The sequence below is a fragment of the Mesoplodon bidens genome (assembly GCF_964165515.1).
Source record: "Mesoplodon bidens genome assembly, chromosome: X".
Taxonomy (NCBI): domain Eukaryota; kingdom Metazoa; phylum Chordata; class Mammalia; order Artiodactyla; family Ziphiidae; genus Mesoplodon; species Mesoplodon bidens.
Genome location: NC_138163.1, coordinates 129,606,325 through 129,629,447, shown reverse-complemented (window position 1 = coordinate 129,629,447; position 23,123 = coordinate 129,606,325). Strand labels below are relative to the sequence as shown.

The 23,123-nt window shown below is 44.5% G+C and overlaps 1 protein-coding gene across 1 annotated transcript in view; it reads right to left on the bottom strand.

Moving 5' to 3' along the window:
* The window catches only part of GPM6B (glycoprotein M6B), a 157,290-nt gene that overhangs the window by 36,465 nt on the left and 97,702 nt on the right, over nucleotides 1-23,123 (bottom strand). The window lies entirely within an intron of this gene.

Here is a 23,123-nt window from a genome sequence, read left to right as displayed (position 1 = left end):
TTTTATATTTCTGAGCCGAACTTAAATAAAGACATTAAATATCAAATTATAAAATTTCAGAGAGCACAGTATATGTTTTGTTTAAAAGGGCAGGGTCCCAATGCTTAAAGGGGAGTCACATGAGTGCAAGGAGAAGCCTCAGCTTCTGGGCAACTGTCAAGAAGTGGGAAAATGTACAGACCTAGGAAGATCCTGGCTTATGCCCCTCAGAGGAAAGCCTGCACACGTACCCCTCCGAGAGGAGAAGGGAGAGGTGGGCAGGAGACTGACTGGTATTCTGGAAGAAGCACAGAAGACTGTGACATCTCAGATACTACTTATGGCTGGGGCTGAGGTGAACGGTGGTGACTGATGGCGAGACACAACTGGGTGGTCATCGCCTAAGTAGGTATGACAAACGACGGGGACTTGAGGAAAAGAAATCAAAATAATGCTGTGTACACTCTTTCCCCATTTACTCAGATGACGTAATTTAGGGACAAGGCTGAATCACTAAACTGCAGACTGGTATGCTTTCTGCCATCTAGGAAATTATCACTGGAAGCAACTAAATGCCAAAGACTGACCTTCCTATAAAGACTATACTCACTGGGCCAGGTCTCTGAAAGCTACATCAGTCCTCCTCCATTTTTAGCTAGTACTTAAAATATTAAAGGAAGCTATAACACCACTATAGGATATAGCAGAGGTCAGCCGATGACGGCCACCTGGTTTTCTAAATAAAGTTTGATTGCAATACAGCCACACCCATTTGTTTATCCTCTATCTGTGGCTGTTTCGTGCTACCCTGGTAGCTTTTTTTAAAAATTATTCTTATTAGTCATCCATTTTATACACATCAGTGTACCCATGTCAATCCCAATCTCCCAACTCATCCCACCACCCCCACCCCCACCCCATGGCTTTCCCCCCTTGGTGTCCATACGTTTGTTCTCTACGTCTGTGTCTCTATTTCTGCCCTGCAAACCGGTTCATCTATACCATTTTTCTAGGTTCCACATACATGCGTTAATATACGATATTTGTTTTTCTCTTTCTGACTTACTTCACTCTGTATGACAGTCTCTAGATCCATCCACGTCTCTACAAATGACCCAGTTTCATTCCTTTGAGTAGTTACAACAGACTGTGTGGCCCAGAGAGCCTAAATATTTACTCTTGGGCCCTTTACAGATCAAGTATGCTGACCCTTGATATCAAAGATAGCTAGTAAGGCTTGAATATACAAAAAAGGTAATGCAATTAATCAAATCAGCCTACAAAACAGGAAAGTATTTTATTTTCTCTTATCACATGTACTCTGGGCTAAGGGTCAAAATCCTCCTCTTGGGCATCATCAATTCTCCTCTTGCCACCAATCAGCAAGATTATACTCCACAGAATGGTCCCTAAGATGAGTTAGCACCTTCTGCTCCTATGACGTGAGCTGAGAGGACAGAGGAAGGACGATGTTTCAGAGAGGAACATTATTAAATGAATAAATAAATGAACAAATGAATACACAAGCAGGTACATTTGTGAAGCTGGGATTGTGGCCTCCCTCTCTTGACAGCCACCTTCTTCCCCTGTCCCACAGCCATCCTTATTCCTGGCCAACCATCTCACATGGAGGTACACTGGGTCCCAAGGAGAAAAAAGCAAGGGAGTATCTCAGAACAGTCCAATTTTTCACCAGGCCCAGTGAGGGGAAACTTACGTCATGTGGACACTGGCTATGTCACATGTTCTCAGATACAGCAAGGCTGATAAGTCACGTTATGAAGATTATTTACTTTAAATTGGCGTGTACTTCCAAATAAGAGAGGAACACAATTTTTAACGTTACAATCTGAATTCAAGATTTCCACTCAATTTCAAGGAAGGCAAAGCCACATTTCCAGAAATGAGTCCGAATTCTTTGTCTAATGAGTGAGCGAGGCCGAGTGTTTAAAAGGATGCTAACGGAAACTATAATATCAAAGGAGGAGAGGTACCAACTGGCTTGCTGAGATCTTCTCCACATTTAAATTTTCTAAAAAAAATAAAATAAAAGCAAGCTGTATCATACCTACCACATATGTCCAGCACCATCTAGCCGGCCCCGCTTTTCTCTACAGCCTTATCCCCAGACACCCTCTCTTCAAATGTCCTCCTTGGCAGATTCTCATAGGAAAGAACTGCATCTACAACCTTTCCATACCATATGTATGTAATCAAGTCAGAAAACCTCAATAAAAATCTCAACATCAAATAATTCATAAATCAGCAGGAACAGGGTAACATGTTAAATGTGTCCCTCTGGGTTTTTAGCCTCAGATCATATATTCTAGAGGAGTGCTTTGCTTCCTAAACATCAATGACAAAAAGGAGGGCCAAAAGTGTACATCTTTTGCTACATTAAAAAAAAAAAAAAAACCCAAACACCTAAGACATAAAAACATTTAAATGGATGTGTTCACTTTTTAATCAGGTCAAGCATTTGAATTCATTTCTTACTTTGACTATGTCCTTTAATTTATTTTAAACTACACATTATTTCTGATTTTCTACATTTTTCTTTTTTATGTGCTTAGAAATCTAATTTGATACCTGGAGTTCTGAAATTTATTTGAGCAATGATTCAGAGGAGCTAAACTAGCCTGACTACAATTGTTTCCGTAGATTCCCATTTCCTACATATAATAAAAATAATTTTCTTAACAGATACTGAGGGTTTTTTCCATCCGATAGAGCAAGTGATTCAACTGTTTTTCTGCCCCTAGATTACACCCTCCCAGCGATTCTCGATGCACTGGTGTTCACAAATGAATTGACATCAAGTAATACTCCACAGGAATAAATAGAAACCTCACTCTCATCTCTTTATTATTGAGTCCAGCTGCTTTCATTCTGTCTTATTCATTTCCTCCACTTATTTCATTTCAGTTAATCTGCTCACTCAATTCTCGACACTTTGATTTAATTTAATGCTTCCGATTTAAAAACTGTCATTTGTAATAATTTGGCATTTCTTACATCCCTCTGAGAAAACCTTCTTGCTTTCTGTAAAAATTCCTGAATAACTGCTAAATTACTTCTTGTGAATTTCGGTCATCCAGTAGGGTTCCCTGACAAAAGCTATGAGGCTGTTTAAAGAAACAGCTCTCTTTGTCCTGCTGAAACTCCTGGGAAGTGACACCAGCTGCAAAAGTTGAGGTCAGCTTATAAAGCTAAGTTTAATTTGTATTCTCAGTCAACACTATAATAATTATCTGAAGCCATTAATCTACAAGCTACTGGGTATTAGCCACTGGGTAATAATACTCCAAATTCAGAGACAAGTATTGCCCCTACCACCGACTATGACAACAAATGGGAAAGGAAGAATAGAAGGGGGGAAAATACATGTGCATTAAAACTCTGTGGGAAGTGACAAAATGTAGAGGATTCAATTTAGCAAATTAAATCCCTTGCTGAAAGGCTTAAAAGAAAAAAAGGAATAAAAACCCCACAGATTCACCCACTCAAGAATTATATAACGCATTCTCTGTGTCAAATTTGTAAATGTTAACGTAGATGAAGTAAACACTGATTTTATAAATTTAAAATTAAATCTAAAGGAATCCTGGAGGGCAAGCAGCTACAAACAGGTTTAGCATTTTATGCCTCTGTGTGTGCCTTGCATGACAACGGGCGAACAAACTGGGCAAACTACAAAGATGATACTCATGTGAGCTTTGACCCTGCGTAGCTGGCAGATGAACTTGTTCGTCTAGACGAAGCTTAGTAGACAGGCTACCCTCCAGATCAACATTTCCGGTGGGTCACGGGGCGATCACAACCCCTGTCGCTGTGGTCAAAATCCATCCCCTGGCCCGTATTCTTACTCAAGCATGTATTATATATGTGACGGTATCGTGCAGTAACTTGGTATTTTTGAATTACTTAACAAACAGCGAGTGTTTATCCATTTTGTAATTTTTAAAGTTCCTCCAGGAATTATCTTCTGCTTCTAATTTTGTTTCTGAAACCATTACTAACGAGTTTTCATATACAGATTGCCAGGGATGTAGTGGCAGCCTGTAAAGTTCAGTATTAAATAATAAATATTTAATTGACATAAAATAACAGCACTCCATAAGAATAAATGATGGTGAGAACCACAACCACGGAGTAAGGATTTTACATTGATATTCTGCCTTTCTTGCTTTTGGAGAGAAAAAAGAAAGGTATGTTTTTTGAGGAGACCAAAGTGGTTTTATCTGCCACTGGCAAACACCATATTAATAAAAAGTGTGTTCTAAGCATCTGTTTTAGGGAAAAATCGCTACAACTGTGATTGGCTTCCTCACAACAATGCTATTATTCCATGATTATATCCCCCAAGCTTTGTCTCTAATTGTCACGGACATGAGCCTTTAAACTTTTATCTCAGTTCCTCAACTTTATAAATATTCTCAAGAGTTTCTCTTACTGCTATTCGGTCATTCATGTAAATGAAAAAATATATACACACAAGAAAAGGCAGGGGGTTGTGGGGGGCTGGTTTTTGTTGTTATTGTTGGGGGGGGCGGTAGGTTTGAGGCAGGGATTAAGCTCAACTACCAATTTTAGAAATCTAAGTGCTATGTACTTAATGCCACAGAATTATTTACCTAAAAATGGCTAAAATGGCATTTATGATCTGTATATTTTATCATACTTTAAAAAGCAATTAATTTAAAAAGTGAAACTGGTCTGTTTAGGAGAGAACGTTATTCAGGGATTGCCCTACCCAAGCACGCTGGTACAGTGAAATTCGCGAAATTGCCATTTTTGTAGGTGTAAAATGGTTGACTATCAGCAATTTCAGACCTACATATTCTTATATAAAACATACCTGTACCTCTATCAGGGAGAATGACTATTGTTTAGTGACGGTCAGTGGATGTCAGGGTCATGAGAAATAACCCTAGCACGGGTAGCTTTTGATATAAGAGCCACTGCAGGTACAGAATACGTTCTTGTGCCTTTACAGCAGTCTGTAACTTTGGGTGAGGGAGATAAATTACAATGCAGTGAGATGCTCTTAACCTCACATGGGCTGAGCTGATTCCACCACGTGGCAAACCTGAATCGGTCATTATCTAGGAAAAGACAGATTAATTTTAGCTTCTATTTTCTGCCATCTTCTTACCGCAAAACACTTTATTTCTCCCCGCAAAAACCATTCCGTATGTCAAGATCAGGATGTTTTCTAAGATGCCCTTTGAGGAACAGGACCTGTGTGGATTTTCCTCCCACAAATCTCCAAGTCATAGATAGCAGACACCCCGCACCTCCCCGCCAACGCCTTCCATCAGCACTAGCCGATAGAGCTGACATTCCCTCTCTCAAGCTCCAACTGTAAGTGGTTATTTCATATCAGAGTCAGATACACGGAAATAGCAATTGTATTACATACGAAAATTAGAGAATGTCCAAAATCACTACCGCATCAGCGGAACCGAAGCGTATTTAATACGCATGCCCCTCCAGTTCCCCCTTGGCATTAGCAGAAAGCAATGCATCCCATGTCCCTGGGATATAACATGCAGAACCTAGGACCTCAGTTAGGACTCATTATGGTAATTAAAACAGTTTCCCCAATCCAGCTACCCAAGGTGACAGATTGCGGACCTCCTTCTGTGCAATACCGCTTTCGGGAGAAGGGTTTGGACCAGGAGTGTACTGGAGAGAGGCTGCTCTATTCACTTAACATCAGCCTCCAGGAGAAAAACCACCGTGAAAGCAGACCAGGCCATCCGGATGGTTTCAGAGGCTATTTTACACGAGACGCAAACCGGGCTACCCCTTTTGAAGCCCCCAGTGAAAAGCTTTAAACAGGCTATTGTCAGAGCCCTGGGTACCTTTTCTCTCTTGGCTTTGTTCAGTATTTTCCTCGGCTGCAGTTTCCATGGCTGGCTTCGTACCATCCACCAAAAATGCTTTGCCCGCTCCCCCCAATACACACTTCTCCCCCTCCTCTTCCTTTTCTTTTGGGCCCCCCTCCGGCTCTTATTTACACCCGCGTGATTGAGAGCTTCTGTTCTTCACTACAGAAGATTACAGTCTCTTCCAAGATGCAGAAGTCTCGTCGGCGTCAATCCCCCTCTGCCTACTGGTCCAGAAAGATAGCTGCCAAGGAGCCGGCAGCCGTACGTCACGGAGAATCCGGTTATAAAACCTCCACCGCCTGCCCCGCCGGTGCCGAGTCCCGATGCGGCTCCCGGGGGGCCCGCGCCCCAACCGACAGGGCTGTGCCTCTGGCTGGCCTACGCGTGCGCTCCAGCTCCCTCCTTCCTCCCTCGCCAGCTGCACCCGATGAATGCTAATTAATTCTCCCAGGAAAGAATAGACTTGTGACATCACAGCAGGGGCTGTGGAAAGGAGGGGAGAGAGCCCCCTCCCACCACGTGACTCAGGGATCGGCCGCTGTGTGTTCTAGCAGAAAGCGTGTCTTCGCACAAGCAAACTCTTTCTTGCCCCTGGGACCCCTTGGCGGGGCATCACCGTTTGTTTTATTTCATTTACCCCTGACCCTGGCAGGATCTAGTCAAAGGACTTGTCCAGGGTCTCCATTTTCTTTTTCTTTCTTTAACATGTGCCTTTCCGTAAGAAGACAAATATCATACGGTATGACTTATATGTGGAATCTAAAAAATGATACAAATAAATGATTTACACAACAGAAGGAGACTCACAGACGTAGAAAACAAACTAATGGTTACCAAAGGGGAAAGGGGAGGGGAGGGGAGGGATAAATTAGGAGTTTGGGATTAACATATACACACTACCATATACAAAATAGATAACCAACAAGGCCCTAGTGTACAGCACATGGAACTATACCCAGTATCTTGTAATAACCTATAATGAAAAAGAATCTGAAAAAGAATACACATATATATGCATAACTGAATCACTGTGCTGTACACCTGAAGCTAACAACACTGTAAATCAACTATACTTCAATTTTTAAAAATGTGTCTTTCACACAACCTCTAGCGAGCTAGCTAGACTGACTTGAACATATTAAAGAGGGAAGAAAAAGTACATAAAGAGGAAGAGAACCCAAACATAGATTTAACAACAGCAGTGTAGCAATTCAGCAACAGAATCTGTTTCCTGGTCTATAGCTAACGTATGTGATAGTAAGAGAAACTTCAGCTCAAGCCCAATTCAAACAAAAGCACCCATCCCTATTTAAAAATAATCATAATATGCTTATTTTTAAATAATAATGAGCTACCAAAATAATATTATTAAAATAATATTTTGGTGACTCCTTAGAATGAAAAATCAAAAGAGTGGTTTTTCTTATTGGATGTGGTTATTTCTATATGGAACTTTATTCCTTAGAACTCCGAGTCAAAAGGCTGTTCTCAAGAGCGTTCTAAATGCTCAGCAGAAAGCCTGTTGTAACACCAATTTTTTTTTTCTTTTTTTTTTGCATTACGTGGGCCTCTCACTGCTGTGGCCTCTCCCGTTGTGGAGCGCAGGCTCAGCGGCCATGGCTCACGGGCCCAGCCGCTCCGTGGCATGTGGGATCTTCCCAGACCGGGGCACGAACCCGTGTCCCCTGCATCGGCAGGCGGACTCTCAACCACTGCGCCACCAGGGAAGCCCTGTAACAACGATTTTGACGGCTGCTTTCACAAGTCTTTTTGCATCCCCAGATACTATTGGACCAATGTTCCCAGCCCATCTAAGCATATAAGCTTTTATCATGGATATAAGCCATGTTTCCAAGCATCGTTAATTTCTGCACCATTTTTAAAGCATTTGTTTGACCCACTTACCTTCACTGTCCCTACTTAAAAGATTTATAGAAACTCAGTATAATACCCTCAAGGTCCATCCATGGACGCTAAGTGAAATAGGTCAGACTGAGAAAGACAAATACCACCTGATTTCACTGATATGTGGAATCTAAAAAACAAACCAAACAAAATAAACAAAACCCAGACTCACAGATACAGAGAAGAGATTGGTGGTTGCCAGAGGCGAGGGGGATGGGGGGGCTAAATGGGTTAAGGACATTAAGAAGTAGAAACTTCAGTTATAACATAACAGTAAGTAAGTCACGGGGATGTAATGTACGGCATGGGAAATACAGTCAATAATACTGTATTAACTTTGTAAGGTGACAGACCTTAACTAGACTTATTGTGGTGACCATTTTGCAGTGTATACAAACATTGAATCACTATGTTGTACACCTGAGACTAACATAATACTGTATGTCAATTATACTTCAATAAAAAAAATTTCTAGAAACTCAAGTCAAATACAGGGATGACCACTGATAAGCACAGGGTGAAGGGTTCCTGATTCAGAACAGTCCACTAATTGTTTGGGTTGGACACCCATCTTAGAAGCAAACATAAAGACAAGTCGGAGGCCACCCGCTCTTAAAAAATCCTCTCTCAAGTTTTGAGGGTCTGTTGCTCGACACTTTAAAAAAAAAAAAAAGTATAAGATCCTGAATCAAAATCCTCTAACAACCTGATCTTTTAATGCATTAGTTTTAGATAATCCCCGAAAGTCTTCTACGTTCAATACCTCTGGCCCTGCTGAACCAGAAAAGATTTTGAAAACCAGTTTAGCCTGTTCCAATATTTTTTCATTTTACATCTCATTTTCCACTTTAAGCATCATCCTAGGCGACCACGCCCACAATCAACTATCCCCTTAAAATATGGTCCCAGCCAACTTTATTGTCTCACCGTGAGGGGACTGATTTCAAACTTGCAAAAACAGATGCAGATATGATGTAACTAACCTGCAAAGGAGAACCTGGTAATATGTCCAAACAGGATGGTCTTCAAACATTTTTGCAAAGATGGCTTAGATACATTCAGACAGGAAGATGCCAACTGTTGTTCTGTGACAGGATTGTTCTCCCTCAGCAGTTCAAGTGAGAATTAATACCAAAACAAAATTCAGTTCAACACAAAAGGGAACAATTATGATTAGCTACGTTACCAGGTTTTATTTAAAAAGTGTAATCATTCAACCAAAAGCAAAATCATTCAATCATAGAACAGGCAGAATAGAATAATTTGGGGGGGCTATTAATTAAGAATAGCATTTTACAATGTTGGTGGAAGTGGGCAGGCAGAATATGAAAGACATTCTAAATTTAAGGGCAACTCTAGTTCTATATGAGTCATGGAAATCACAACCACTGGACAAAATATTCACAAATTCTCCAGTTGATACTTTGATCTCCTTTTCACCTTGAAAAACTATAAATAGACTCTTCATCACTTTTGCCTTATTCACAACTTTATCGTTTTCTTTTCATTAGACAATGAGTATTGCAGTTCTACAAGCTACCACTGTATCACTGTCTAAGCAGCCTCAAAACCTCACTGGTGTTTGACAAATGATGTGAATCAGAAAAAAACATGACAGAAAAATTGTTAACAGCCAGAAAGAAAACAGAGTATACATTGACAAGATTTCTAAGGTCTGCATCCATTTTTGACCAGGAAAATTGACTACGTAGAATAAACAGGATGGGAAATGTCTCCCAGAGCTAAAAATTATTCTTTGAGCCCACGCTTTAAGGCAGTCTGGTTGAAGGTACGAATACTTCTGAAAGCCAAAACAGGAATAACAAATACTGACACAAACTGGATATATTAGATTGAACCATACAAGAATGCTGATATTGACTAGAAGAACGGTAGTTGTGCATGGTTCAGCCAGGTAACCCGTGGGCTAATGGGACACAGAGAACCCTTCTAAACCAGGGGAATCCAATCTGGTACGAGCACTATGGTATCCCAACAAAGGAGAGGAGGGGAAGGGGAAGAGAATTTGGGAGGAGCTTCCCAGAACAGAGTTGGCTACCTCAGCATGGTTAGAAACCTGCCGGGTAGGCGAGCGAAACAGTAAGGGCAGGAGAGGGGAGGGCAGGGAAGAGTCGGGAAGGGTAGGGAAGGGAAAGATTATTCCCGGAAAAAGTGAAAAGCATCAAAAGGAAAAAGGGTCTTATCAGAGTGTTGGGGAGATGATTTTCTTGACAGCGGGGCCAGAGCATACAGTGTATGTGGCAGGAGTGGGGTTGGATGGGGGAGGGAAGTGAAGGGAGATGGCTGAGCCAGTAGGTTGGGAACCAGGGAGGTTGAACACCCCACCAGTCCTGGAGGCTGGCAAACTCATTCGAAGTCTCCTTAAAGAGTACAAGCAAGAGAAGGGGAGAGTCTGAACGAGGGCGTGAGGAGGAAGGGAGGATCCGGACGACATGTGACTGGATACCTGCGCGTGGAGTGGAAAAGAAGGGCGAAGGGCGGTGTGGAGTCTCTAGCCTGGGTGAGTGAGGGCCGGTCAGGCTGTGAACCAATGGGGAAACCAAAGAGGAGGAAGACGTTTGGTACGAGAGCTGAGCGTGTATGGTTTCAGGGGTCCCAGGACGTCCTGCGGGAGCTGTCTAGGAGGCATTCGGGAACATAGCTCCAATGGAGAGGGGCTGACCAGAGACGAGGATCTGGGAGCCTTTGGTGTAGAGGCAGCCCTGGGAAAGACAAGACGTCCAGCTCTGCTCAAATGTACCTTCCCAGGGGACCCTCCCTGACTCTCTTGCCTAAAAGAGTAGCCCTGGCACACTCAGTCTCTTACCTGGGTTGGCTGTTCATTATGGCCCTAACCACAATCCAACACTGATCTAGCTATTCACTCACCCATTTGTCTCCCTTCCCCTAGAATATAAGCTCCTTAAGGGCAGAAATTTTTGTCTCTCTGTCCTCTGCTGTACTACCAGCTCCTAGAACAGTCCCCGGCACGTAGTAGGTCCTCAACAAATATACTTTAAACAAACAGCAAACAACTACGGAGAGGTACAGACCACAAAGACGCTGAGATTTGAATTTAAGGAACACTGACTTTTAAATATAAAGGTAAAGGAAACACTTGAAAGGGAGGTAAAAGAGACCGAGAAGGAAAAATCAGAAAAGCCAGGGAATAAAGCCAAAGTGGGATGGAATGAGAAAAAGGTTCCATGCAGGGCATCAAGCTAACAGTGTCAAATAGTGTTGAATACTGTAGGAGGAGCAAAAAAGATGAGGATGGGCAGAAAGTGCCCTTTACCACCAAACAGCCACTGGAACTTCCACAAGAAGAGTTTTAATTGAATGATGGGCACAGGAGCAAGATTCCCAAGTCTGGTCACAAGCATTACTCTCAAGAGGCGAGGCTCTCGTGCTCCAAATGAAATTTTAATCTCGTACATAGGGCTTTGTGCCTATGCCTGTTTCTCCTGGTCCAGTATCTAATTTGTCAAGATCATTTTGATTTTTCTTCTATGATCTATTCCATTAATGATCTTCCTAGGTTTACTTTGTCTCTATCCCGTGTGTGTGTGTGTGTGTGTGTGTGTGTGTGTGTGTGTGTGTGTGTGTGTGTGTGTGTGTGTGTGTGTGTGTGTGTGTGTGTGTGTGTGTGTGTGTGTGTGTGTGTGTGTGTGTGTGTGTGTGTGTGTGTGTGTGTGTGTGTGTGTGTGTGTGTGTGTGTGTGTGTGTGTGTTGGGGGGGGATTTCCTCACACCACCAAGGAGTTCTCTGACACCAGCAGGGTGTCCTACAATTCAACTCAAGTACGACACTACCAGGACACAGCGTCAGACCCCAGAGATTAAGGGGGTCCCACAACACTGCCGCCCCATCCCTGTCCACTTCAGACCCCAATCTCAAAGCCAGGTTGCTCCCTGTGCTTCAGACCAGCTATACAGTTGGAGGTTCCAATGACACCCCTCTTTGAATTTGATTCATTTGCTAGAGCATCTCCCAGAACCCACCGAAACATTTTACTTACTAGATTACTGGTTCATTATAAAAAGGATACCAAAGGATACAAATCAACAGCCAGATGAAGAGATGAATAGGGTAAGGTATGAGGAAAGGGCACAGAGCTTCCATGCCCTCTCCAGGTGCCACTTTCCCCACATCTTCACGTGTTCACCAGCCCAGCAGTTCTCCAAACCCAGTCCTTTAGGGTTTTTATGGAGGCTTCATTACGCAGGCATGATTGATTAAATGGTTGGCCATTGGTAGCGGAACTCAATCTCCAGCCCCTCTTCCCTCCCTGGAGGTCAGGGGTGGGGGACAAGGGAGGAAGGGGAGTAGGGGGCAAGACTGAGAGTTCCAACTCTAGTCACATGGCTGGCTCCACTGACAAGTAGCCCCCCCCCCGCCCAGGTTCCAAAAGTCACCTCATTAACAAAACAAAAGACAACTTTATCAATCTCCATCACGGGAAATTTCCAGTGGTTTTAGGAGCTGTGTCCCAGAAATAGGACAAAGATCAAATATGTATTTCTTACTATAAACTACAATATACAAAGTATAGTAAATTTGTTTTGTGTTTCTTACACAGTCCTGTGATCCAAATAATTGATGGAAGGGTTGAACACAACAAGACCAAGATGAGAGAATCCTGTGACTGCCACTATGGACATCATCCTGGACAGTTGACTGGTTGGTTGGTTGGTTGATTCATTCATTCATTCAACCAAGATTCATTAAGCATCTATGGCATACCAGAAAAACTGAGCCACTATTCTCTTATATGACTATGATTCTTCAATCAACTGGGAATTCATCAAGTTGTCCAATGATCTACCTACACATCCTTATCCTACTCACATAGCTATCAATGAAGTTGGCCAAATGTGTACTTCTTTCTACTTTCAGAACTGTATTTTAGGTTTCTTCTGGTCACAGAATGACTCCTCAGTGGGGAGTCATTAATCACTAAGAAAGGAGGTTTCCATACTCCTTCAAACCACAGTTGACCCTTCAACAGCATGGGGGTTAGGGGTACCAACCCCGAGCAAGTGAAAATCCACATATAACTTTATAGTTGGCCTTCTGTATATGCCGCTCCAAATCTTTGGATTCAACCAACCTCGGATCGTATAATATGTATTTTGTGAAAAAAATCCACACGTAAGTGGACCCACTCAGTTCAAACCTGTGTTGCTCAAAGGGTCAACTGCAATTCCTCTGAAATTGTCACATTCCGTGAAACATTTCTTTTCCCATGTCCAGCCTCCCACTCAGTACCCAAGGACAGGGCCACCTTCATCTCCTTTCCCTTCACCTCGTTTTCCACTCTTGGCACTGACGATTTTCTTTCTGGATCATCTCCTTCCTCCTGGTTTTAAATGCTCCCTCCCTGCCAGTAAGCCAGTGCACCCTCCCAACTCCTCAAGCCCCTTCACGTCCCTCCTGAGGAAGGAGATGAGACTGCATTTGTGGAAGGCATCACGGTGACCACCTCCGACAAAGATGGGCAACTCGTAGCCAGTCGGTTTCCTGGAGACCTAGCCCTTCCACACTGTTTCCGGGGCCTGGAAGGCATTCACACGCCCCGCGTGATTCATACACATGGCACAATCCTTCCTCTTTGCCCATCAAAGGAAATCAATACCCAGAGCAACAACCTCAGAACCAAAGACAACCTCATTTCACATTCTACTGTGAAAATGGATGAGTTTTAAATAAATTGCTTTGGGTTTTTGTTGCTGTTTATTTGTTTTTCTTTGCCACACTTGCACATCTTGCAGGATCTTAGTTCCCCGACCAGGGATTGAACCCGGGCCCTGGCTGTGAAAGTGCTGAGTCCTAACCACTGGACTGCCAAAGAACTCCCAGGAACTTGCGTTAAAAGAGAAACTGTTAAGTGACTCCTATTTTCATATGACTCCTTATGACAAAACCAAAGATGTGCTCTAGTAGCGAATATCTAAGCCTTTGGAGAGACTAGACTTACAAATACAGGAAGAATTCTTAAATCTTACGTTTAAAAGCAGAAAAGATACTCTTTGTGTAAGGTAGCAATAGTATTCAAAATATTCATTCTTCTGTGCTGTGTTCAAATTGTTGCATGAATTTAAAAACACAGAAACAATAGGATGGGGCCAGAAATTTAGAATGTGACGGTCTAGAACTGGGTCCTTTCCATAATTAGACCTTCCCGAAGCTTTATCAATTTGGCCAGGCTTTGTCTCCCATTACCAGAATGAAATTTCTAATTTTACAGCCAGTGTGGGGTTTTAATGCCTTTTGACGCCTTACTCTTATCATTCGCTTTCCTGATGTATTTCCTCAGTACCTCCTCTATATTTGTTTTTTTATAAATCTATCTATGTATTTATTTATGGCTGCGTTGGGTCTCTGTTGCTGCCTGCGGGCTTTCTCTAGCTGCGGCAAGCGGGGGCTACTCTTTCGTTGCGGTGCATGGGCTTCTCATTGCAGTGGCTTCTCTTGTTGCGGAGCACAGGCTTCAGTAGCTGTGGCTCGCGGGATCTTCCCGGACCAGGGATCGAACCCGTGTCCCCTGCATTGGCAGGCAGATTCTTAACCACTGTACCACCAGGGAAGCTGTATATTTGTTATATTTACTTTCCCTTGTAGGAAATGACACTGCATAAAGGTAAGAGCTGAAATGACAAGTCAAATTGGATGACGTACTATATGAAAACTCTTCTCAATTGTAAAGCTCCAGAAGTATCAGCCATCATCATAAGAGTTTCTCTTTAATGGTAGAGGTGGTTCCTAGGCAGGCCAGGGTTATCGATAACAGTGTGCACACGGGAGGCCCGTTAGCCAATCTCTTCTCAACCTCATCAGCTGTTTATTTAACGACAGGCAGTGTCCCCACTAGGAGCTGCCAAAACAGTGACAGTTGAATCTGGCAAAGGCAATCTGAGAGGTAATGAGCCTGTCTCTTTTGGCAAAGATGCCACTCTACCTCATTTTCAAAAGGAGAGCAAGAGGATATCTTTGGCAGGAGCAGGCTCAGGCGTCACACGATGGAAACAGGTGTGGCAAGAGAAGGTTCCATGTACCGGGCTGACAAATGGGCGAGCAGCACGGGCGGTGAAGCCCACAGCTGTCTGTCCCAAAGTCAAGATCAGCATTGCTGCTTCTCTCCCACCTCTGAAATCAGAGTTGCTCGACCTCAGCACCAGTGACATCTGGGGCTGGATAATTTCTGGATAACTCTGGGGCCATCCTGGACATTGTAGGACGTTGAGCAGCCTCCCTGGCCTCTACTCACTAGGCGCCAGCAACGACACCCTAGTCTTGACAACCAAAAACATCTCCAGACATTGCCAAATGTCTCCTGCAGGGCACAATCACCCCCAGGTGAGAAAAGAAATCTATCTTTTCTGCCCTAAGTTTCCTCTGGCTATTGTGATAGCCTATCAGCCAATGGTTCTCAAGCCTGGCTGCACACTGCAATCATTCAGGAAGCTTTGAAAATACTGAGGCCTTGGCTTCATCCCCAGAGATCCTGGTCTGATAGAGGTGTGTAGTGGGCACAATAGCTTTAAGATCTCCCCAGGTAATTCCAAGATGCAGTCAACTGCTATAGGCAGTGGGGACACACAAAATGTGTCCTACAATGACAGTGACATAATCAGAACTGTTTTGTGACAATTATACAAAGGGCTGGGTGACGCATGGATAGGAGATCAGAGAGGCCAGAGTCAGGGCGACCACACTTGATCGGAGAAGAGGTGGAGATGCTATACCTAGTCGAGGTAGAAGTGGAAAACCAGTCATCAAGGTGAGGGGGAGGGGATTCGGGCTTGATTCCAAGACTTCCACTTGGATCCCTAAACGGATAGTGAGTGCCATAGGGAACACAGGGGAGACCAGGTGATGTATTAGTCACCTAGGGCTGCCATAACAAAGTACTACAAACCAGGTGCCTTTCAACAACAGAATTGATTCTCTCCCAGTGCTGGAGGCTAGAAGTCCAAAATCAAGATGTCGGCAGGGCTGTGCTCTCTCAGAAGGCTCTAGGGGAGCATCCTTCCTCACCTCTTCTAGCTTCTGCTGGTTACCGGTGATCTTTGTCTTACATACAGGTACAGCATTCCAACCTCTGCCTTGGCCATCACATGGCATCCTCCCTGTGTGTCTGTGTCTCTTCTTACAAGGACACCAGTCATAGTGAAGTAGGGCCCACCCTAATTGAGTATGACCTCATCTTAATTTGATGACACTGACAAAGACCCTATTTCCAATAAGGGTACATTCAAGGTAACAGGGGTTAGGGCTTCAACATATTTTTCTGGGAGACACAATTCAACCTGAAATGGGTCAGGAGAGTCAGGGAGAAGGACTACCAGGGCCGAGCTTGGAAATGAAGACTCGAGCACTATTGGCAGAGAGGAACCAATTACCCTCGTGGGAATGGGTGAGATGCCAAGGGAGACGGTACAGAGGAGAAAGCCTTGCGGGCACCACCCTATTCGGGGGTCTCTAGTGGAAGGACTACTCTCAAAGGATGCACAGGATGTTGGAGGAGGGGATTCTGAGAAGGAAGAGGTGGCCCACAGTCAAGGTAGCCAGAGGATGAGGACTCGGAAAGGCCACTGACATGGAAAACTTCCATTTCTTTACCAGCGTCGCTAGAATGATTAGAATGGAAACCGATTTACAGAGGAGCTACTGAAGGACTGGGAAGTGAGGAAGAGGAAGCAGGGGCAGCCTCCTTTCTAAAGAAATGTGACAGTGAGGGGAAGGCAAGAGAGAGATGCGGGCAGATGAAGGAGGAGAAACACAGTGAGGAAGAGAATCCCCAAAGGCTTTAGGCTGCAAAGAAGGCAGGGGTTGAAAGAGATTTAAGGAGAATCAAGTGAAGGTGGAGAAATGCCAGATGGAGATCACAGGAGAGGCGGAGGGCCAGCTGTGGGTAGGAGGGTGGAACACTTCTCCCACTGACGCAGGAGTGAGGAAAGAGGAAATGGCGGGAAAAGGAAAAGTTTCTCTAAGATTTAAGGCATGTCATCTTCGACGAGATGATGATGGTGGTGGCAGGGAGGTTAAAGGGCAGCCTGCAAGGCAACAGGAGGGGCCACTGTTACTTGATTTAGTTCAAGTCACAGCCCTAGAGGGAGGGAACGGCAGCCCATTCTTCCATGATGTCACCCATAATGATGGGAAGCTTTTGCTCTGAGGGCAGATCACTTGGGGTCCTGAGCAGGGCTGACTCTTCAGGAAATCAGAAACCAGAGGTCGAGCGAGGGAGATAAACAATACCCTCACTGTGGTTCCCGTCACACCGGAGAGAAGTGGACCCCAACACGCTTGAACCACACTGAAGGCCAGAACACAGGCGGGGACCAGACGATGGGGTTTTAAACTGGTTTCGATGAAAAAAAGGGGGGGGGGCAAGTTTCTCCTTCTTCCTGTGTACGCAAGGCGTACATCAGGAGACAAGGCAGCTGATCCACTGACAATGTGCTTCCTGAAAAATTATCCCATGCCGTGGGGAGCTGAGACTTCTCATTAAGAGCGGCGCACCATCAGTGGCTCTCCCTGGGAGGGTTCCCAATTAACTCCTTCACTGAGCGTGGACCAGCCAACGTGAACAAAGGCGGGTCTTCCGAGCCCCTCTGTGAGCTGTTGAACTGTTGCTACTGGGATCCCACTCGTGTCTTTGGAGCAGTTCCTTGTCTGTTAGCTAGAGACCCCAAGGGCTAGGGTATTCTCTTACCCAGAGGCACCTTGTGGCTCAGCCTCAAAGCTGGGTGAATTCGGACGGCTCCGTGCGGGATTTTCTTGCATCATTGCCAAAACCCCAACTCACGTTGTCTCCCCAGCTCTTCTCCTTTTCCCGGAAGGCACAGCCCAAAGCCCACCTCCTTTAGGACGCCTCCTTGGTTAAATCTACCCATTGCCTCTTCCTCCCATTCTTCCATTTGAACCACCCCTCTCTCTGTTATAAATGCAGCCTCTGTGAATGGCAGCTATTTCCATTGGAAAGACACGTAACCTGCCTTTACCTGCCTCCCCACACACGTGGCAAGGAAGCCAGACATTTTCAAATTCAAGATTAAATCACAAGACATCTGGGCTTTGAAAATTCTCAACAGAAGTTGGCAAATTATGGGACGAGCCTGTCAGGGTAGAGAGAAAGAGGATGGGAGCCCTTTAAACCTGAGAACTCCAGGGGCATTAAGGAGACCTTATTCTTGTCCAGGGGCTACTAGGGCTGGCTTCTCGCCCTCAACATACAGGAGTCACTGTCACCTCTCCCTGAAATGGGAGTCCATGTGGGGATGAATGGGCTTCTATCTGTTGGGCTGCTGGATAAAGGTGTTGGATCACAATCCCACTCCTGGGCAAATACCTGGAGAAAACCTTAATTCGAAAATACACACGCACCCCAGTGTTCACTGCAGCACTATTTACAATAGCCAAGACATGGAAGCAACCTAGATGTCCACTGACAGAGGAATGGATAAAGAAGATGTGGCACATATATACAATTGAATATTACTCAGCCATAAAAAAGAATGAAATAATGCCACTTGCAGGAACACAAATGGACCTAGAGATGATCACACTAAGTAAGTCAGACAGAGAAAGATAAATACCATATGATATGACTTGAGTCTAACAAACAATACACTTATTTACAATAATGAACTTATTTACAAAACACAAACAGACCCACAGATGTAGAAAACATACTTATGGTTACCAAAGGGGAAAGAGGGGAGGAGGGATAAATTAGGATCTTGGGATTAACAGATAAACACTGCTGTATATAAAACAGATAATCAACGAGGACCTACTGTATAGCACAGGGAACTCTACTCAATATTCTATAATAACCTATATGGAAAAAGAATCTGATAAAGAATATGTATATGTATAACTGAGTCACTTTGCTGTACACCTGAAACTAACACAACGTGGTAAATCAACTATTCTCCAATAAAAATTAAAGGAAAAAGAAGGCGCCGTATCAGGCAGACATATAGACTCCCACTTTATATTGGTCCGGGCAATAGAAAGAATGAAGAGCCCCAGGAGTGGGTGATATTTTCCCAATCTTTGTATACGCTCCTCTGCAATGATCACCAAACCAAGTCATCATACAAGGACGGTAAGCACCAGCTACCAAGGACACTTGGCCAGTTCCCTATAAGAGCTACAGTGAGAGAGCTGGCTAGACGTGGAAAGCAGGGAGCAGACTCAGGGCCATGTCCAGGGGGCCCACCACACCCCCCTCCCCACGCCACCGGAGATGTGACGGTAGCTCAGACGGGGTGGAGGGAGGCCAGGACTCAAGGAATGAGGGTCTCCTGTGTACCAACTGCTGCAGGAACTTTAACCCATGCTCTTTCATTCTGGCCTTCACGAGGGCATTGAGAGGCAGGCATAACCACCCCTCTTGCCTGCACAAAGGAACCAAGACCACAGGGAGCCAAAGGGGCTTGGCCAAGCTGGTCAGAGGCTGAGCTGAGCACTGACTCAGGCCACTGGATGCCAAACCTGGGAACTCAAAGAGTCAGGCAGCCACGACAGTGTCTAGGTGGATCAGGGGCGTCAACTCAGAGAATCTGGGTCACCACCAAAGACTCACTCAGGACGGCCAAAAACACAGGGCTCCGTACATCCCCAGCTGAGGAAGGCTCTCACGTCTGTGTCCTTGCCCACCATCCCTGCTAGGCCAGCTCCACCACAGAGCAACCTTGTGATACCACGTGACCTTGCTGAGCCTCAGCTTTGTCATCTGTTGAAAGGGCCCGTAGAGGACTGTCTTCATCAGGCTATCGTTAGGGTGGTGAAATCCTGCACACAGAGCCTCAGGACAGTTGTGTCCTACGTAGTACTCATGAAGGGCTAGTATTTCTGTCGTAAGTTCTCCACGCTCACACCACCATCATACAGATCCAAGGGGGAGGGAGAGAGAGGAAGGAATAGCTGGTGATCCTCCATCCTTCCAGATCCTTCCCTGTCCCTAAGGAGTTCACTTCTGTGCCCGTCTGGCCTGAATGGACTTCTAAGGACACTCCTTACCTCCACATCCACCCCAGACCCCCTGCGGAGGTACGGCTTGGATACAGTGTCTGAATAAGCTGCGAACAGATCAATGACACTGAGATGAACAAGGCAATGGCATTAAAAAAGATGTGCCTCCAAGGGCACTCTTTAGCAAATTGTCCAAACTGGTTTCTGGAATATACACGATGTTGCTAATACTTGGGTACTCAAGACCAAATTAGATTTGCCTCTGATGCTTATTTAAAAAAAAAAAAAGAATCACATAGAGCCCCGCCCTCAGAAGGGCCTCAAGCTTGGTTTCACGTGCTGTCATCAGTATCTTGAAGTTCTTAATAACTTGATCTTTGAACTTCTGTTCTGCAAGTGAAATCCAATGACACAGTGGAGCGCTCCTTGCCCCCTATTTGCACACAGCGTTCACAACGCCCCAGGCACACAACGCCCGCGAGCCCATGAGGCACGGGAAGACCTGACCTGAGTACAAGGTAAGGATGTTCTGTCTACCACCGAGTGAGCACTGGCTCCGTCCCTTGCCGGTCATGGTGACTTGGACAACGCACACCTGAGCCTCCGTTTCCTCATCTATAAGACGACTGGATAAGATGCTTTGCGAAGCCTGTCCTGGCTCAAACGTCCACCGAGCCTGAAGTGACCAGTTTGGCAGCGTGGTTATAAGAAACAAAAGACACCAGGTAAGGAGCCCTGCAACTCTCACCTCCATCGCTATTCCTATTGACCTAAGTCATTCTCTTACTACGCAGCTCGAGTCATCTTTCACCTGCTCTAACGGACGCGTCAACACCCTGAGATGGACTCCACTGGGCTCCCGGCATTCTCTGGAGCAAGATGCCAACGACTCTCTCTTTGCAAGTATGTGGTGCAATTCAGTTTTTCTCAGCTTTGCTCTGACTAACCTGTGTCCTGTAGCCTCTCAAAACAGTTACAGGAAACTTATCTTCATACTGCTGGCAGCACGAAGAAAAAGGAAACCAGCAAAACCATTACAAAATTATTTTATAATAAAATCTAGACCCTGTTAACCACTTGGAAATGTGTTTGAGAAGCAAAGTGGATAAAACTTAGTGCTTTCCAATAGAATATACAAACACTGAAGGTCATGTTCTAATGTTTGGGGGTTTTCCAAACAGAAATCTGGTAGAAAGTTTTAATTGAAGATTGGTTAAGATCTCTTCATGGATCGGGGATTATAATTTTTAGTACAACTGAAACATACATTTGCTTACTTTATACAATTAAAAACTAGGCTACCGAAAGGCTAGGATGGGAGGACTATGGTATTTGTCAGCCCTCGAACTGCCAGTGTGGGCTGAGTAATCCGGTCGAGCACATCGCTGTCACCTTCCGCTGCTACTGTCAACGTGACCTTCCTGAAACCAGCTACTCAGATGAAGGACAATGAACATCCCAGACAGGCAGTCTCACACCGAGTGATTCTGATAAACGCACCGAAGTCTGAAAGCCACTGATTTACTGAAGAGTATGATTATCCAACATGTTAGCTTGACAGAATATTTCCGATTTGCCACTACCTAGTTTGACAGAGTATGCGAAATTCACTTTCTGATGTTAGAATGCCTATTCTTACTAGTTCAGGGAAACACCCAGGATTCGTAGATACATAATTCAAGAGCGCTCAGATTAAAGTCCACAAAAAAATCAGTGCCTTGGTGGATCAGCGGCTGGGTGGTCCAGGGTTGGTATAAAATATGAATTGCCCAAAAATGTGAGCTATGTCATTTAGTCTATTGCTGATGAGAACCTACACTAAAAGAGACCAAAAACCACATACTTTATATTCATATTTATTCAAGTGCACTATTTTTTTCAATTGCCTCTTCTGTTTCTTTTCTGAGACAGAAATGAGGAGAAGTGGGATGAACTCATTTAAGGCCCTTTACTGCACTAAAATAATTCATGGGCTTTGCAAGTTGGAAACCATTGGGACAACTTGAAATAACCATCCCTGCCAGGTCAGACATAAAGTATCCTAGAGCAGAGAAAAGGCAGCCCACACAGAGTACATCTTAGCGATCTCACTGAAATCTATCAATACTACTTGACGTCATTAAATCACATGCGATGACTTCTTACTGGGGTATCTACAGACTCAGAGCATCTCAGAGGAAAAGGTAAAATCTGAGGAACAACCTCTATATGGTCTCTGACGCCAGGAAAAGGACAGGGGCCATGAGGCCAACCACCTGCTGGGGAGGTAGGCACAGCCAGACCTGTGACTTGAGTTGTGTTCACCGTGACTAAATGGGAAAGCTGACGATTTTGCTGGAACGTAAAGGTTTGCCTCCAATCCCCAACAATGTACAGCAGGATCCTGAAAGGGGGTGGATGCGTGCCTGTTAGAGATAATCACTGTGAAACCAGAGAGACGCTGGAAATTGAGACAAAAACTGTACTAAATTTTGAAGGCAGACAAAATAGAATTCTCTCTGATCGCCAAAAAATCTCGCGATTTTTCAAGAGATGACTCAGGAACACTCTTAACAGGAAACTGTGATTTCTAGAAGCCGGCCTAGAGGAACAAGTGATACCAAATGAACCTTTCTTTTTTCATTTAAATACTTAATTTGTGGATTTAACATGTTTAAACAACAGTAAATTAGGGAAAAACCTGCTTTCTCCCATGAACATTTTACGAATCAATTTTAGTCAAACTCTGTTCCTGCATCTTCAACTTTATTCATTCAACCAATCAGCATCCTTGTCGTCCCAACAGCACCATTTGGAGTCATGTGTCAGCTTCCCAGAGCCCGTTACCTTTGCTTCCTTCCGAGCTGACACCCAGCACTTCTGAAAAGTCTGTGGATGATGCTGAGATTCGCCCAGCAGACGACAAGTACCCACCGACAGAATTCACCACTTCAGACGGGTCGGGCAGTTAAGGGTTTCTTCTGAATGGTGGCTTCGTTATTTTTACATCAATGGCATTCTGTACTGCTAAAAGGAATCTATTTTCTTTAAGCTAGGAAGACTAGGGCAGGTGACTGTCATCTTCTACGCTGACCTCATGAGCCACTTGATAAAACCCTTCCTGTATTTTGGGGGATAAGATAGTGGAAGGCTGGCCACGCGCCAGTACGCTTTAAGACACTGCGCTCGTTCTGCGCTTTCAATCAACAAAATTGAAGGTCACTTAATCATACACTCAAGCTTTCGTTCCAAGTGGTTACTGAATGATGGATGCCAATTCAGAGAGGGAGGCTTCCAGGGCTGTGCCATTGGGCTTTGTCCTTGGTCTGGGCCGTGGACATGGCAATGTCACCAAGGGCCCTGAGAAAGCCGGCCACTTAC